The following is an 18,006-nucleotide window of genomic DNA, read 5'->3' as shown; positions in this document are numbered from 1 at the left end:
AAAAGCTGAAGTGAAGGAAAAAAAGAAGCAGACGAAGGTATGCCGAGGATAATTTGAATCTATCGTATTTTCGATTGCAGCATTCTCATCGAATTCGTTTTATCTAAAGAAAGACATTCGAATGATGCTTGTGTGTGTGTGTTCATAACATCATTATCGGTATTCCTCTTCTTGCTGCTATTGTTATCACTTTGAATGTGCGGGTGAGTGGATGCGTGCGTCTATTCCTTATTATTATTGGTTCCTTTGTTATCGTCCTCTTTTCTTCTTTCTCTCCTCTTCGTCATCTACGACGTCGTCGACGAGCGTGTTTTTTCTTGTCATTCGTTATTCTTCTTTTTTTTTTATTATTGTACGCTTTTATTGATTGATCAAAGTATTTCCTAATGCCATTCTGATTGGAAGCGATTTTAAATATCGTTGTTTGGTTTCCATTTCTATTCAATTTCAGTTTCAGTTCGTCGTGTTATTTGGTGTGCTCCGTTAAAACAAGGGTACGACGGCATATGAATACGTGGCGAATACGGTAAAACGTAATCCTTTGGAAAATGTATTTCTATATGAAAATTTTCCATATGAATATAAAGAGATCATCGTGTATTATTTTTAGGGAATCTCCTTTTTTTTCGATCTTTCTAGCGTGCACACTATCACCGCACGCATCTTTGAATGCCAGTAGGTCAGAGTCCTTTGTTGATGTCATCATTCATTCGATTTTCGTTTCCGATACATATATACTAGGATATATTTATTATCAATTTTGGGCTTATTTATTCATCGTATTTGACTTTAACCACCATTTTCACTTCAGCCTCTTTGAATGCTTACACGATATGTTGCGTTTTCTGAATCTCCCATTCTCACTCTCTCTGTCTCCCATTCCCGCTTTCAATCACTCTCTCACCCACTCTCTCATCGCTCCACTCGGAAAGTATTTATTTTCATTTACCATTCGACTAGCAGTGATTTGTGTATGTGGTGTAATGTGATGTCTTTCATGCGAGTTGCCATTGTGTACCATTGATATGACAATAGATCTTGCGTATATTGTATGCTTATGTATGCGATGCAAAACCATCCCAAAATCAAAATGATTAAAATAGAAAGTGAACGTAAAATGTGTTTCTTTGGTAGTGGCTCTTATTCTTCTCCGGCACTCCATCGAATTACGTCACATTGTCAGTTGGTCCTAGAAAAAAAATGAAGAGCAAAGACGAGAGAAAAAAAGCACCAAAATAACAGAACACCGAGAAAAGTCGTATATGAAGGCTATCGGATGCAAGTTTTTGCGCATTGGATAGATCTAACAAGCAAATGTCAAATACGATTCAGTCAACATGAATTATTGATAAAGCGAAAGGATGTGGATTTTCTCAAATTGCCTAGGCATGATTTTGATACATAAACACTCCCACATCCACCTACTCAATAGATCGAATGTTCCCGACTGATAATAATGAATACACGACAACGAGGATTCATATCGTTTTGGAATAGATTTCAGTTGAAAGCTAAAGTTCGCACCATCATCATGCGCACACATCCAGGACACACACACACACATATATACACTCACACAATTGGGACTGTGGCAGCTAACCGTAGAACTGAAAGAAGGAAATCACACGGCCTTTGCCTTGTGCTTCCGTTTTCGATTGGACACACTCTTACTCTCGTTCTCACACTCTCCGGTGTGTTGCTAATACTTTTCACTGGGTAGATTTTTCATTTCAATCGGTTTTTGTTTTTGTGACGATGCGATACCGTCGTTTGGCACAAAAAGTTAAATTGCTTCGGCATTCGATGTAGACCCCGTCATCCCACTCATTTCATTTCCCTTCCGCAAGGCGATAGAATAATAAACAACTTACAAAATTACTCTCTAGACTCGTATCGTTCGCATCACCATCCAAAGATCACAAGTTGCGATTACAACGTCAATTTTAAATACGAGTTAGTGAGTGAGTGATTGAGCGAATGAGTGCAAACCACTCGACGTTCCGAACAAATTTCGGTTTTCCTACTAATAAATTTATCAATTTTTGCTTCGATAAATTGTTTCACTTGATTTATTGAGTACCGTCGTCTCTGAAGTTGCCCATTTTCGTTGTTGTTGTTGATGTTGTTGTTTCTCGTTATCGGAAACCCTGGCTGTGTTCGCCTTTTTCCAAACAATCTAATGGAATTTGTCAAAGACGAAAATTTTAAATTGAAGTTTACGGTTCACAGACTTGAAATTAAAACCGAAAATTTTTCCATCTAATCGAATTTATTCCAAGTTAAATGGGGTAATTGAGACAATGAAGACTGAAGCAAACTGTTGATTTTCTTCTGAAAATCAAAACAGAGTTACATGATATTGTCCCTAAAGTGGCCATGGCCAGACGATGGGACGACAACAGTGTAAAGAGTCTGCAATTTATAATAGAAATTTCATTTACATAATATCGAAATTGAACGCAAAAACAAACGAACAAACGAAAGAAAGAGAAAAAAAAAACGTAGCAAAACTGATGGCCAAAAAGAGTAACACACAACAACCTCAACCTAAGCATATCATAGACACAACAATACAGCAATGAGAGCACCAGAGTGTACGTTTATTTTGCGGCGCACGATGTGCATTTCGCCTATTTTGCTCGTTGTCATTTTCGAGTCTTTCATCCGCATTCATTACGAAACATCGACAAAATGTGCAGCAGAAAATGGTTTTACCTTTTTTGTGTCGCTTTGTGATTGTGTGTGTGTGTGTGTGTGTGTGTTGAAGGCTTCATTGTCGCTGTGAAATGCCGTACGGTTCCGTTGTTGTGCATGCTTTTTCTCTTCTTTCATTCATTCATACCGCATATCGTCGAGAGTGTATGAATTTTCATTCATAACGTACACGCATGTTGAAACTGTATCAACGCGGTGTATAGTATGGTATGCCTTACATGGAACGTTTTTGCAAACAAAGCGTCTCAAAATGTGGCGGCGGCGGCGGCGACGGTGACGGCACAGCCAACACACTCCGAAAGACAGAGAAAGAATGGCATGGCAGAGCAAAAACAGAGCGTTATTAAACAATCCATAATTTGCACATTCAACCAACTATTACCCGCCGCTCTTACATAGTGCTACAATTTACTGTTATCGCTTTGAGTCGAGTCGGTTTTTGTTGCTTCTTTTGTTGCGCTAGTAAGCGTGTATCGTCATTTTGTATATATTATTATTCACTATCGCGTTACAACTGACTGTTGCTATTATTGTTATTACCTCTCATTTTGCATTCACATGTGAATACGCTCTCGCCTTACTCGAGCACAAACACACGCGCGGGCAAATAAACAAGCAAACACATTTAAACACGCAGCAGCCACTTTCGCATTCATTATAACAATGTGTAGAAGTCGACAGTCTTGCTGCAGTCTGTATGACGCTATGCTAAATTTATTATCAAATAATAATAATTGAGCATTGTTTTTGTTGTTGTTCTCTTTTATCATTAGGTACATACATATTAGCGACGGAACGGCAAAGCAGCAGCAGCAGTGACGACGGAAAGCGATCGGGCCGCGCATTGTTTATTAGAAAACGGTTTGTAACAATTTTTTCATTCTTTCATCTTTTTTTCTGCTGATTTTTGAATTAGTTAAGTCATAATGTCATAATACATGCAGTTTGCTGGCTTTCCTTCTTTCCTCGCAAAACACTTAACACCGCTAATTCAAGCGCAATTTACGTAAATTATGAATGTGTGTATGTGTATGTCAAATGGGTGTTGAAATTTACGACCGCTTTAACTTGAAATGGTTTTGGGGCTCAAATCACTTTTACCCCAAAAAAGTACTCGTAATTTAATGACTTTTATTTGAACCATAAATGGTGCAAAAGAATGAATAACTTTTATCGTTTGTTTGAAATGCAATAAAATCTGTTGTCAGCGTCGTTGTCATCAACGATTTTTGGCTGTTGTTTTGTGTTTGTTATCGACTTTTTGCATCAATCCATTTGGTTATGTGTACTGAAAGCATGTGCCATGAAACACGAATGCACTTCAAAATGAATTTAGCATACAATTGTATGTGACAATTAAATATAACGCTGTTCACAAAAGCCATTCTACAGTTTATGACCGAGAAGAACAAAAGCAATGCGATATTTAAAAAAAAAACGTCGAAATTACATCAGATTCCAATATTGAGTGTGGTATATGCGTTACAGACGAGCATTTCCTGTCATAAATGTATTTCAGAATTTGATTGGTCATACGTACAGAAAAATGCACGTTGTCGAAGCTAATCATTCGATTAATTTATTATTTATTCAGAATCAAACGCTAAAAATGTCTACATCATTCATTAACAATCCATAAACAATTTTTTTCTGTTCGTCGATGTAAACGATTGGAAAGGCGGACGCCGTACAGCAAACCTTTTTTTTTATTTGTTATGGACGCTATTTGATTCCAACATTACCCCATTCCATTCGTTCGTTCAAAAGGTTTCGTTCGTTTCCCTTCTAGGAAAAAATTCATAGAGTACGCTATGTGTTTAACATCAAAAAGATTTATACTTCTATTCTCAATCGATTGAATGTGTAGAATGTTATTGAGCTGCCGTTTATTTGCCGTCTTTCAATTGCTTCCTTGTTTATGAAATTTTCTCGAGAAAAGCATTAAATTCAATTTTGATGCGATTTCGGTTTAACCGAAACAACCAACTCAAGCAATGCTCGTTCATAAGATTATATTGTTGTTGCCTGCACACAAAATGTGTAATTTCAGCATTAATTGTTTTGGAATCGTTTGTTAGCGCAAAATCACATCTAGAACAACAACAACAACAACACAGCCCGAAAGAACAACTGAAATTGTTTACTGAAGATGGGAAAAAAGAAGTGGAATGGAATGTAAATGCTTACAATTTGCTTTATTAAAATTTGCAATAAACAAATCTCATCCACTTTATTGGTATAAATTCGCATGAATTGTGGCATCGAATATATGCTGATATCAGCAGCGAATGTGTATAAAAAATCTAGTCGAGTTTTCTTCTTCCTCTTCTTCTTCATCAGCATGTATGTGCAATCTTGACGACGTAGCCGCTGCGTTTGGAGCAAATGAAGTAATTAAATTTTGCTGTTGGCGACAAGAGAGCGGGCGCAGTGGAGAGGGAAACACTCGAGGGAATTCAGCCAGACAAGCGAAGAGAGTATGTGTGTGTATGATCAAATAAACAAAACGAACGTCAACATTAAATATGATGCATGATTTTGGTTGAATCAGCAAAGCGATAGCGGCAACATACACATTACACAGTTAAGTGAAACATTGCTCAATTTCAATAATTCGGTGGTAATCGCTTTTCGAGTTGAATTATATTTTATAAATTGAATTTTCTCCGAAAATGTTCATACCGTACGAGTAAATAGCAAGTGAGTTGAGTGAATTGTGAGTGGTGCTTATGTTGAAATGAAGTTGTTGCCGTTGTCGACAGCAAACACACACACACACACCGCGCCGAGTCGAGTGCATTCATCAAGAGTTCCCACACATACAGATACTCATTCAGGCGCTGAATAATGTGCCGTGCACAAAATGCATCCGTCTATATCGTGTAAAAGTTGGCGCTGGCAAATAACATTACGTCGATACTTTTGGTACTAATGTGAACATAAATTCACTTCATCCGACAGCAACATGTCAAGCGAGCGTGCGAGCGAGCTCGTCCTACACCGCACACTCACAAAACTTATTGCTTATGTGGTTCAATTCCAGCAAATTTGCCAAAAACGAAAACGAAGAAAGAGACGGAAAAATGAACATGAAAGAAAGAAAGGGAAAAAAGAGTGAGTCTTATGCAACAACACACACACCAACACACATTCGTCACGTTCTGATCCATTTTCGACACAGCGAATTTCTCATCAATCTGAGACCCTGCCATTGCATATATACTGAGACGATGGAAAGGAAAACCCAGCACATAATCAAAGTCAAACATTATCACAAACACATGCCACTTAATACTCCACTTGGCCCGTACAATATCGAAAAATTCGATGTATCCCAGATACTGGTAGTGGGTTACATATTATTATGAATGTTTTCTTTCTCATTGAGTCTTATTGGCTTCCGTCTCATACACCCCACCCCGCTCTCAACTGCTCTTTGCTCACTCGTTCGATAGCGCTCTCCGAAACGAATGAAGCGGTTTCAATATGCTCAATGTTATGATTAAGTTTCCAGAAATCTGAACTGTACGAGATTAATGGATTTCTCGGCAATCGCATTATTGCGTTACTTACAACGAACACAGCCCGAGAATGTGGAACCAAAACCGTACGAGCAGTTTGAAGCAATTCAGATGCATAGTGAACTTTTGACATAATTTTCATCACAGCAACTTTTCCATATAAATTTAAATAGCATGTAGAGAAAAAAAAGCTCCTGTTGAAACAGATTTAGCTGAAGATTTTGCGTCACGCTTCATCGTTCTTGCTTACAAGTGACCTTCATTTCGCACACGTTTACCATACACCACCACGCATACTGCAAAAAAATTCAATCGAATAGAAAAAAACACGGTAACGAAAACACACAAACAAACACCGTTCCAATCGCAACTCGAGCAGTAATAAAACCGTTTTCGGTCCACCGAGGCTAAAAACAAATGTAAAGAAAGTTTTGTAAAAATTTGTCTGCTACGTGGTTTATTAGCGTTCGCAATATGCGCAACTCTTTCATGTCTTACGGCAATAGTTATGAAACAATCGCGCACACCAAACCAATCATAAGTAGCAGTTTGTAACAAGCACATGGGCAAAAGAGAATTGGAAAAAAAATTCAATTCACAAAGCTACGAATAAAAAAACAAAATTGAAATAAACATTTTTTTCCCGTTGAAGGGAAATAACAAAAAAATATATATATTTGAAACAACAAAAATAACGACCATCGACGTCGAAAACAAACCACCGTCAAACGCATACACATAATTCCAGACAAGAGAGAAGTTTTTCCATTTAGAATTAACGACGAATGGAGCATTTCATTGAAAAAGAATGAAAAAACCATCGAAAAACATTTCCATTAACCTAAAATAAATCGATTGACAGTTATTATTCAAAGGGAGAAAGAGCAGAAGAAAGAGAGAAAAAAACAAACCCAGCCCAGATTGTGTGCATGTTGTGAAGGAAAAAGTTCTATGCGACACGAAAAATCTCATTAATTTGGTCATTTGAACAATTTGCGGTTTTGAGTCGATGAAGTTTGTTAATCGATTGCTCTCAGCCAGAAAAATTTATATCAGACCAAATAAACGTTTGCATTCAAATAAAACGGAGATTCGTTCTTCTATCCATTTGGAATAAAAACAAACAGCCAGAAAACTAGAGAAGAAAAACGAAAACACATCATTACTTTTGGGCAAAAATGTGAGTGTAGGAGAGACAAAAAAAGCGAAAAGAGAGAAAAAATAATCAAGGAAATTGGATTTTTGTCTTTTTCATCTGTTTCAATCGTTCTCGGGTCGGGTAAGCTCTGTGCCACTGCCGCCCATATTTCCCCTGTTAATTTTGCCCATTTTTACGAATATTGCCGGTGCAATTTCGATTCTGACGACGAAAATGCCAATAGCAATACTGATTACGAAATCGTTTTTTAAACGGATGGGAAACAATCTAAATGATATATATTTTTCTGATGATGTTGCGACGGCCTTGCTTGATGCTGTTTATCGGAGGTTGACGACAGCAATACACAGTGGCATTGTCGATGTGTTTCTGTATGCGTTCATCGCAAAAATATTAAACAGATAAAGATTAGGATTGGATGTGAACGGTGGGCAATGAGCATGGGGTTGTTGTGTATGTGATTGAAGATTACGTGTTTAACGACATCCAAAAAATAATAATAATAAAGATATTTTTGCTATTTAAAGTGAACGATAAAAAAAATCGCATCAGCCTCGCTATCCAAAGATTGGATTTCTTCTTCTTCTGCGCTTTACTTTTGCAACATGGAATGAAAAAGAAAAACAGAAGAAAAAAAAAACGTCGCACATGTTGCTGACACCGCTCAATTCGCTCTCTTTATGAAAACTCAAATCGACATGGCATTTGCGCTAGTTATGTGAGTACGTGTTATCGGTAATTTGATTTTTTTTTTTGCTTCGCACATCATTAAAAGATATTTTTTTTCTCTCACTCAGATTCTTATCCAAAACAAATCGCGTCGAGAGTTGCTATGTGTGTGTGTTTTGGTGGGTGAAAAGTAACAAAGTCAAATGCGTTTGAAAAGATGTGTCATCGAACCTCATGATGAAATCATCTCGTTAAGGTATCATTGCACAGATCACACAGACTCATGTAAAAATTCTATTGGGGGATGAGAAATATCTAGCGAATTTCCGCACGTCGTGATTATTAATCGATTCATCTCCTTTGAATGTGTGCTGTTTACATGTGTTTATCATGGGCCATCCGTGACTCACATAATTCGTGTTTATATGGTGCTCAAAGACAATATTTGTGCTCTTAAATCGACAAATACAGAAATCCTTGTAAATGGCTCCGCACTTATTATTGAACGGTAAACAAGAATGTTGGGCCGCAGAATTTTGCCCACTTGCTCCCCTTCTCTCTCTCTCTCTGCCATAGGTCGTTAAGTGACGCGATGTGAATCACCGTTTTTTCATTGATCATATATGCGCATCAATTTTCTCTCTCCGTTAATGCTCCGATTAAATATTGGTGCACACTCTCATATTTATTGATGTTACTCGAACGAGGTGCGAAGAGCCCGCGAAAAACACAAATACAATCTGCATAATTGACTGCAAACATGTACATAAAAATTTGTTGAAATATGACTCCATATTTTTTTATTTGGCAAAAAAAAAAGTTATTAAAACATAGCGAATGTACATGTTTTTTTTGCAATGTTTCTACATCAAACAAATACCAAGCTGCCACACTTGCCTTCGAAAAATCTCGTTCTTTTTTCCATTCGGAGGCAAGAGAGAAAAATGCCAGTCTCATGAAATATGCGTTGCATCATGAATTTTAAAATTTCAACTAAGGATTGCATTGAAAATTCAGATTCATTGCAATTTACCAATTTGCATGAATATTTTTTCTTTCGTTTGATAAACAAAATTCTCATGCGAAAACTTTTTTTTTCCCGCCTAGAATGGCCTACGGTGTGAGTTTCACGCGTATGTATCGATTTGTATTCATACTCAAAATCATTACATTCCATTATTTTGGGCGTCGTTTTCCCCCACATTCGGATATACGGAGATACGTTGCTATCGCAAGAAAATGCTGTTATAGTGAACCTTGTAATATATGACGACGCAAAATACTTTCTTACATACACCTGCCGCTGAGCTGATGCTTTCTGATTAGTTCTTATGAAATCGATAATGTCATGATGTGCGGAAGAGATAACATCATGCAATAACGGCGAACACAACTCCCAATCCGGTGCGAACTTATCAGAAAAGATTGAGCCCGAACTGAAAGCAAAAGAGTGAGAGAGAGAGAAAAAAGGGTGTGAAAGAGAAAAACAAAGAAAAAAAGAAGGAAAAAGTTTTTCCATCAATAAAACGAAAGAATCGTGTCTATAAAATCAAATTTCATGTTTAAAACTCCGCAGCATAAAACTCACACGGGGTTTCAAGAAAGATGAAGAGAGCGAAAAAAAAGGAGCGAAAAAGACTTTTCTGTTGAAGTTGTGTCTTTATTACAAAAATTGCATATAAAATACAATGTATATTTCGTTTGCAAAATACCCACAAAATCTGTCTGCTGGCGATGAATCCGTTGAAGAGCATACCACCATGTTTACACACATACTCGTCACGATGTGCTTGTTTACCGTTGTCGCGCTCGCATATTACGCAGATTTACCACAAAGTAAAATTTGTGTGTTGATCTTAATTTTCAAGAAGCGACGAAGGAAGAGAAGAAAAAAGAAGACGAACGTCGAATGAAGAGCGAAATTTTATTCCGTTGTGATGATTGTGCATGCCGTCACACATGGCATGGATGTTTTGGAAAAGCGCGCGCCGTCTTTATTTTCGATACAAATGTTATATGTGGATACCCAGAACTTCACCGTGTTCGCTTTCATTCACTTCGAAACACACACGCGCACACATTTCAGAATATGTACGAGAAATGAATATTATATACCGAGTGTCAGAGTTTATTGCTACACGCGCTGCCTCGAATTTCGCAAAACTTTGTTGCAGTTTCATCACCCAAACGGTGGTAGCTTATCGTTTTTTTCCTCTCCCTTTTCAAATGGCTCCTCGGTCCATTTTGGCTGTTGTTATTGCTTGGGCTTTTATTTACTGCTTTGGCATTTGTTATATTACGATTTTCACACAACATCTCGTCTCGTGCTGCTATTTTTTTTCCTTTTGGCTCGTTATTGTTTATTTCTGTCAATGGTTTTCGGTGTGTGTAAAGTGTTTGCCCACTTCAACTTAGTGCTGTCTACTGTTGCGTAGCTCAAGTATAATGTTCTTCGGCTGGGAAAATCAGTCAAGCAGCCGCATATGAATATAAGGATACCAAACCGAGTGTGTGTGTGTATCGTATGTCTGTTCATCGCAAAATAAATGGCTTAAACAGCTCGACGACGAACACGAGAATCAATTCGTAAATGTTGGCTAGTTTTTTTCCACCGAGCGATGTATCAGCAATAGCAAATGTTGGATGATTTTCATTCGCTCACTCACTCACAAACAACCGACGGCTTGTTATACGTTCTTTGAACTCTGCCGCAATATAGCCTCCATTGAAAACGGATGTAAATATATGAATCATACATACAAAACACACGTTATGCTCATGTTCATGTCTCTGGATGTATGCTGGACTGACTAGCTTGTTGACATCACATCCCAACACATGTACGGCATGTTTGCTTGCACGCTCGCTTGCCTCGTTCGCCCTTGTGTGTATTGCCAATGTATGCGTGATGATGAATTCGTGCGATTCGTGATCCCTGTGTGTCTGCATTATCAACAAGTACAAAAACCGGCTCGCTTGTTTCGAGAGATTTTGGCCGTTTCCTCGTCATGTCATCAATGCCCCAATTGCGCAAACTCTATCCCAATTTCCAATGGAAGGCACATCCAATCCAATTTGCTCCATTCACTCGCGCTCTCTCTCCCTCCCTCTCTCTCGTGCGAGCGAGAACATTTCCACACATTTTGTGTTGCGTTCGTGTTTTGGCACAATGCCATCAAGTGATCCATTGCGATGATGGAGATGGAGAGCATTCGTCGACTCGCAACGTTCGAATCGTTGCGTTGAAATTTATTTTCCAGTCGGATTCGATGCGAGCAAGGAGTTGATATCATTTTTGACATTCTTTGGTTTGGCTCGTATGCCTTCGACAAATTCGCCGTTGACTGTGCTTGGGGAGAGAGACAGAGAGCGAAAAAAATATATATGTATATATCGACGTTGTCGACGTTGTATTTGTCATCAGACATGACATTGTAATATCACAATACCCAATTTGAGCAATGAACGACATGAAAAACGAACTTTACGTTCCTCGTTTTTTTTTTCATTCGTCGTCGTCGTTGTCGTCGTCTTCTGCTGCTGCTGTTTCCCAGTTGAAAAACGCGTGTCGCGTCTATACCCAAATGTCTTGCAATGTATCATCATCGTAGTCGTCGTGAAACACACATACACACAAGAACAGACCTCCACTTGTTATAGCTTTTCTATTTGACTACGTGACGTTTTGGCGATATTACGCATTCCGTTTGACTTTTAATGGTCCCGTAGCGATGCAATTAACTATGTGCTTTCATATTGAATAGCAACACGTAAATACATCCAATTTGGCCTTAGCGAACGTTGAAAATATGTCTCGCGCTTATATTGTGCGAACGGCACAATCTTTTTTTTGAAGAAAACGATATTTATGCATAATTACGAAAATTTATATTCATTAGAAATTTAATTACGAAGTAAAAATGCATGATTCGGAGCGAACGAGGGGAAAGAGAGAGAGAGAGCACGACTTTGCCGAAAGCACAAAATGGCAAAATGACAAACGTGAATGAATTTCCACCCTGTCTCTTTTCATCTCCATTTCCCGTACGTTACGACTATGTATGCGCCTGCTTGAATTTTATTTATTAGCCGCTTTATAACACGGCCCGGGGACTATTCCAAGCAAACACTACATTTTGTTTACAATGTATAGATGCTCTAGCTCTTCGTCTATCCTTTAGTAGATTTTTCGATTCAACTGGATTTTCCGGCTATTTGAATGAATGAAATTAAAAGCAATAAACATGATGTATATTAACCATCATACTGTGTGAAAATATGCATCATCACAAATCTCTCTCTCTCTATTCGTGAGAGGGAAAAAGAGAGTGAAAAGCTTCATTCTCGTCATCATTCAATTCCAATTTTCAAGCACGAATCCAACCTCTACAATTATCACTAATTTTTCATTGCACGAACACGACCGAAAGCCAAACTAAAACGTGGTTGGTGTTTTTAATGTTTCATCTGCTCTCTTGTGTTATTTCAGTTTATTTTTTTGGTTCGTGTATATGTGTGTGTGTCCACATTTCCTCTCCTGCGTCAAATTCTTTCTTGGGGGAAGGAAGAAAAAAACTAATTTCCATTAGAAGCAAAGGTGACTAAGTGCGTTTTTCCACCAAACACCCATAAAGTTCAAAAGTTCATTTATCGATTGTTCTAATCACAAGTGATAGTGATCGGTGTACACATCATTACGTATTCATTTATGTCTTCTATATCCATGTGGTTGTCATATAAACTATACAATGTATTATTGGACTCGAATATTCACTTAAATACTTTGTTTCAAACATTTTGGGTGGTTGGCCGAACGTTCAACGAACAAACGGTTGGTTCACCTTCTCACCTCCCATCCTCACCGTTCCATTCGCATACCGATTACCTCCACAACAGAAGTAACACTTAACTATGAAAGTGGTGTCGTTAGCGCTTCCATCCTATTTCCATGCGATTTCGTTTTATGCGTCTTTTCCCTCGTTTCTATTCTAGCCCTCTCTGTTGTTTCATTCATTTAAATTTTATTTTCCGTAGGATAATTGCGTGAACTTTGTGTGTATCCTTTTCACCGGTGTATGTGTGTGTGTGAGTTTGAATGCGTACGATTCCGTTGGCTACATGTGCGTCGTTGAATTTCACAACACGTTAGCATTTTTCGTGTTTCGAGAATTGGCCGCTTTGCCTTGGATACCGTTTGTATTGTGTTGTTTTGTACGATAGACAAGTAGCCTTATTCGTCCTGGTTCTCGCCACTCTCTTTCGTTGTGTTGATGTGTTTGCCGACATTCTACTAACGAAATTATTTGTATTCTTCTTTTTTCAATCTACGCCATAATCTGCTTGCTTCTCCCCTTTTCTATAGCACGACAAAAAAAGTGCACTGCTGTTTCGCATATCTCGATTTGTTTTTCCTTGCTTCGGTTTATCCTATATCCCAACAGATCTCATGTACAATTACATTGAATTCCTTTATTCCTTTCGGCTTATTCAATGTGTCTCCTGGCGCATTTGCTCCCCCTTTTTTCCGTCTCGAATATCATTTTGTACACATTTCGCCTGAGTTGTGATTTTTTACGCTCTCACTCTATCACTTCCAACCAACATTCAACAACAACAACAAAAAACGAATGCAAACTTTTATTTGACTTCAGGTCATTTTATTTTGAATATCTGAATTCGACATTTATTTGGTGTTCTCAAAGTCAGACTTTTAAAATTCACAGAAACACCCACAAATACGCGGCAAGGCCATAAGATAAAATAATCTGCGGCGCACAAAAAAGAAATACAACAAAAATTCTAGCCATTTCGGTCAAACTTGATAAACGAAACTCTCGGTGTATGTGTGTGTGCTTTGGGTTCATTTTTTGTTCTCTCATTCGCCTGCCGGAAATTCTTTTGAACCGTTCATTTCTGAAATTTTATAGCCATAGTCCGATTCAATATATCAAAAATAAATCTTGAACGAAAACAAAAAAAAAAAATGCAAAATATTACAAAACACAATCGATATGTTTAATTTGTATGGAACGTTAAATTGGCATTTAATTTTAACACGAAAAAGGAAATAACAGAATCATTAGTCATCGCCTGAAATGGAGCGTATTAGACGAGAGAGAGAGAGAGAGAGAGAGAATGCCATGACGATATACACGCAGTCTAACGTGATTGAAAGCGTTTACGATTTAGGGCCGCAACTATACATCCATCCAGAAATACAAGTGTTTATTTAGGAACGTGTTCGCTTGTAAATGTGAGTGTGCTGATTCGTTTATTACTGTCCGTCGCCAGAGTCATTAATAAATAATGTAGACTTGTTGGATTTTCACCTCGCAGCCATTCTTGGTCCCTTGAATTCCGCTTGTTTCCATATGGTGTGTTCGCCCTCGTGCATATTACAACCATTTTTCGTTATCTGTTTCACCTTTTTGCTTGATGGCGAAATAAAAGCTAGTTCTTCGCTCTTTATTTTATTCTTTTCGCATTCAACCGAGCGAAATTTCCATTCTACGAACAGACGTTGCTTCCGACTCCGAGGTAGAAGGGCAATTGATACGGAAAAAATACAGACAGATAGAAAAGGAGCAAGAGCAAACGACAGAGAAAGGGAAAGAGAGAGAGAGAGACCGTGTGTACACATTTTGAAATCGTGCTCATATTTGTATGTCATCATATTATGAATGATTTTTTAAGCTTGGTTGCCTATCTGAAACGTGTGTTCCGACTCGGCCATAATTTGAAATACGAACAAATTTTTTATGTTTGTTTTTGGTTGAAGCATATCGTTACCATAGCCAGAAGTATCGTCATATCACACTCGGCTATAAAAATGGAAACCAAAGTGTTTTGAAGAAACGTTGTGTCTCAATTTAATGCACATTTCTCTCTATTTCGCTCGTTTCGAAGGATTCTCGGCCATGAATAATGAATTTTCCATATATACACGAGGACGCGCAAAATATTTAAACGTATCCACTTGAAAATGCAAGGTCCCAAGAATAACAACAGCTAACGGGAGCAGAAAAAAAGAGAGAAGAGAATCGAGCGAAAGCGAGAGATGAGAGAAACCACCGTCAACCGCAGCATACAACCGTGTACATATCATATTGATGGCTTTCAGCTCGAGCACAAAAGCTATCTCGTGCTCATCGCCTTCCCTAATGATATCGTACACATCGATTGAATACAACATTCCGTTCCGGTGAAATTTATTAATGCACGTATAGGTAAAATGGTTTACGATGTGATCATCAATTGTCCTTTGTATGTACGGAACGGAATCGTTACGAAACCAACCTGTACACCGATACAGACACTAGCAAACTGAAAGCCATCGACATCTGTGCGACGTTGCCACACAGCGATGAATTAACATGGAGCAAAGCGATGGCAGTAATGCCAATGGAAATTGTAAGATGAACAAGACATTGGAGAATATATCAGTCGGGACGAAATCGAGTTTTGTGTAAACAATGTATAATTCGGTTTTAGCGGAAGAATTGACGGACAGTGCTTACCGAAACGCATACACATACAATGATGGCTTGGATATTTTGATTGGCAGAGGTTGAGGCTTGAATTGTTTATGTGGAATTTTCCATGAATTTTCATTGGCATGTTATTTGTTTTTTCTTTCTCTCCCTCTCTCCCTCTCTCGCTCTCCCTGTCTGTTCTGATGCTATGCAAGTTGCGTTGGTTGTTTACATTCGTTTTCCTCCGTATTTGTTTTGAATCACGGTCAGTGAATGATTATTTTCTTACTTTTTCTTCCCTCTATTCCTCCTGTAAATTCGATGTGAATTGTGAAATAAAAAAATCCATTGAAAGCCATGCATTTGTGTGTCGTTGATGGGATTACGCAAATACATTTATCATGATGTGATATATACATTCGAAGCTTTCCGTTGCATGTTCGACGAACAATTCAATTACTTTGAACTGATAAAATCGTACGACATACCGTAAACGAACACGAATAGAGAAATACATGTTGGTTCGCATTTTTCGAACATTTGCTCCATGTCAGATAATAATAATTAAACAAATCTGACTGGAAAACGACGTGAAAATAAAAGCTCTCGCCTCCATCTCGTTGTCGTCGTCGTCGTCTCTCTCGCTTGCTCTTTTGAAATTCAATTTTCAAAAACGGTTGATTCAATGAAAAATGTGGATATAATCAATTGCAACCGTGCAAATCGAATTCCAACCGACTCGTCACAATTCTGTTCAATGCCATTCGATTGCTTGTTAAAAAGTTCTGAAATCCGTGTGCATTTGATTTTATTTAATTTTCGCTTTTGTTCCCGTCCAACTCTACCATACAATTCCGCTGTTGTTGTTGTTGGTTTCGTTTTTTTTTCCTCTCTCTCCATTCATTCATTTTGTTCTTCCTCTGTGTCATGCCACACGTTCTATTGTTTGGCGTGAATCGGTGAAAAGTGACGGTTCCTGTAGAGAAAATCCACCCTTGGCGGAATCAAGTTGTTAAGTTTCAATGCTTTTTAGCCAGCGTTAAACTTTAAATTAATATATAAATGCGCACACTGGTTCGAGGTGGAAATAACTAGCATTCGAGTTGTGTGTTCGTTTCAAACGAAATTTTCTCGAGCTCTTCATTCTTTCTTTCATTTTTCCCGTGTCTCTGCCTCTCCCGCGGTCGCGTTCAGTCTTTCGCGTTCTGAGCGCGCTCTCTCGCTCTCTCATCCATATTTGTGTGTCCTTCAATGACTCCCCATGCAATCATCAGGCAGCGTGTACATCGACAGGCACTTTTGTATATGTGAAAAAACTTTATTAAATATGCATATCAAGCGAAGCATAAAGGAAAACACACTTTGACGTTATTCTAACAACTAGGAGGCTACGAATATTCGTTGCTAAGCTGTTTATACAAGTGGAGCAACTGCATCACGTACACACCGACGAAGGCGAATGAGCTGAACATTCGTTCGTTCGTTCGCTCGTCGCTTTAAACGCGATGTCAGGACACAGAAGCGGAAGAATAGTGACAACGAGTAAAACAGCAGCAGCAGCCTCGATACACAGAATATACATTTTCAGAAAACGAAGGAAGAAAAAACAAATCGCAACTGAAGCTGAACCAGAAGCTTCGATGAACACGTTATGCTCGTCGGTACGTAGACCGAAAACCGAGCGCGCATCAATATCTAGACATTCAACGGTAGAGAAAACGTATAATTCGCTTTTTATCGCCGTTCAATCCGCGCGCCGAACGGATTTCAAGCTTCAAAACACATACACACCCACTCGCACTCACATATGGAAATGTTTTGTGCACAAATCAAATCCATTTCGACTATAAATAATAGACATTTTGTTTCGCTTTTCAATGGGGAGACTTTTCCAATCCGTGGCAGCTGCTGATGCTGCTTTTCTTCTCGCATTGCATATTTTATTGTCAACGCTGCCGACTCTTGCACTTTTTTGCTGCTCATTTATTTTTTCTTTTCAATTCTCTACGCGAACTCAGAGTTGGACTCTGAACGTGCTTACACACCTGTATTGACATCCCCCGGCATCATACATATATTGGTTTTGCCGTTCATGTGATCATGATGAAACCATTCGAAACATTTTCAAGTTTTCGAATGGTTTCGTCACGTGTGAGGTATTTTTGTCACGTTTTCACAAACAAAACAACGTTTTTTTTGTTCTTGTTTGATTTGGGCATGTGTGCTGTTTTGTTTTGCCCATCTCTGTGCGAAATTGTATCAAACTACATCTATACGTTGAGAAGGTTGCGACGATTGCAGACATGAAAAAAACGAACAGAAAGCAAATGGATGCAATAAAAATCGACGATCGCGACGCGAAAAATATTAAAATGCATTATGCATGCACCGCTTTCAACACTAGACTACCTTTTTTATGTCTTTCTCTCTCTCTCTCTCTCTCTCTCTCTCTCTCTCTCTCTCTCTCTCT

General features: G+C 38.3%; 2 protein-coding genes across 4 annotated transcripts in view; both read left to right on the top strand.

Annotated features, from left to right (window-relative positions):
• The window catches only part of LOC129564894 (protein disks lost), a 211,863-nt gene that overhangs the window by 30,966 nt on the left and 162,891 nt on the right, over window positions 1–18,006 (top strand). The gene's annotated exons all lie outside the window — the stretch shown is intronic.
• The window catches only part of LOC129564895 (brain tumor protein), a 95,867-nt gene that overhangs the window by 30,884 nt on the left and 46,977 nt on the right, over window positions 1–18,006 (top strand). For 2 of the 3 annotated variants that reach the window (XR_008687553.1, XM_055439146.1), the window contains exon 2: window positions 3,489–3,576. The gene's annotated coding sequence lies outside the window, so the exon portion shown is untranslated. Of the gene's footprint in view, window positions 1–3,488; window positions 3,577–5,055; window positions 5,299–18,006 lie in introns of those variants that run through there. The other variant, XR_008687554.1, reaches the window with a different exon arrangement.

The sequence above is a fragment of the Sitodiplosis mosellana genome, unplaced genomic scaffold (genome assembly GCF_009176505.1).
Source record: "Sitodiplosis mosellana isolate CC-2019 unplaced genomic scaffold, AAFC_SMos_1.0 Smas_scaffold_2, whole genome shotgun sequence".
In the NCBI taxonomy this organism is placed as follows: Eukaryota; Metazoa; Arthropoda; class Insecta; order Diptera; family Cecidomyiidae; genus Sitodiplosis; species Sitodiplosis mosellana.
The sequence above is the reverse complement of the archived record's forward strand: the minus strand, read 5'-3'. Positions and strand labels throughout refer to the sequence as shown.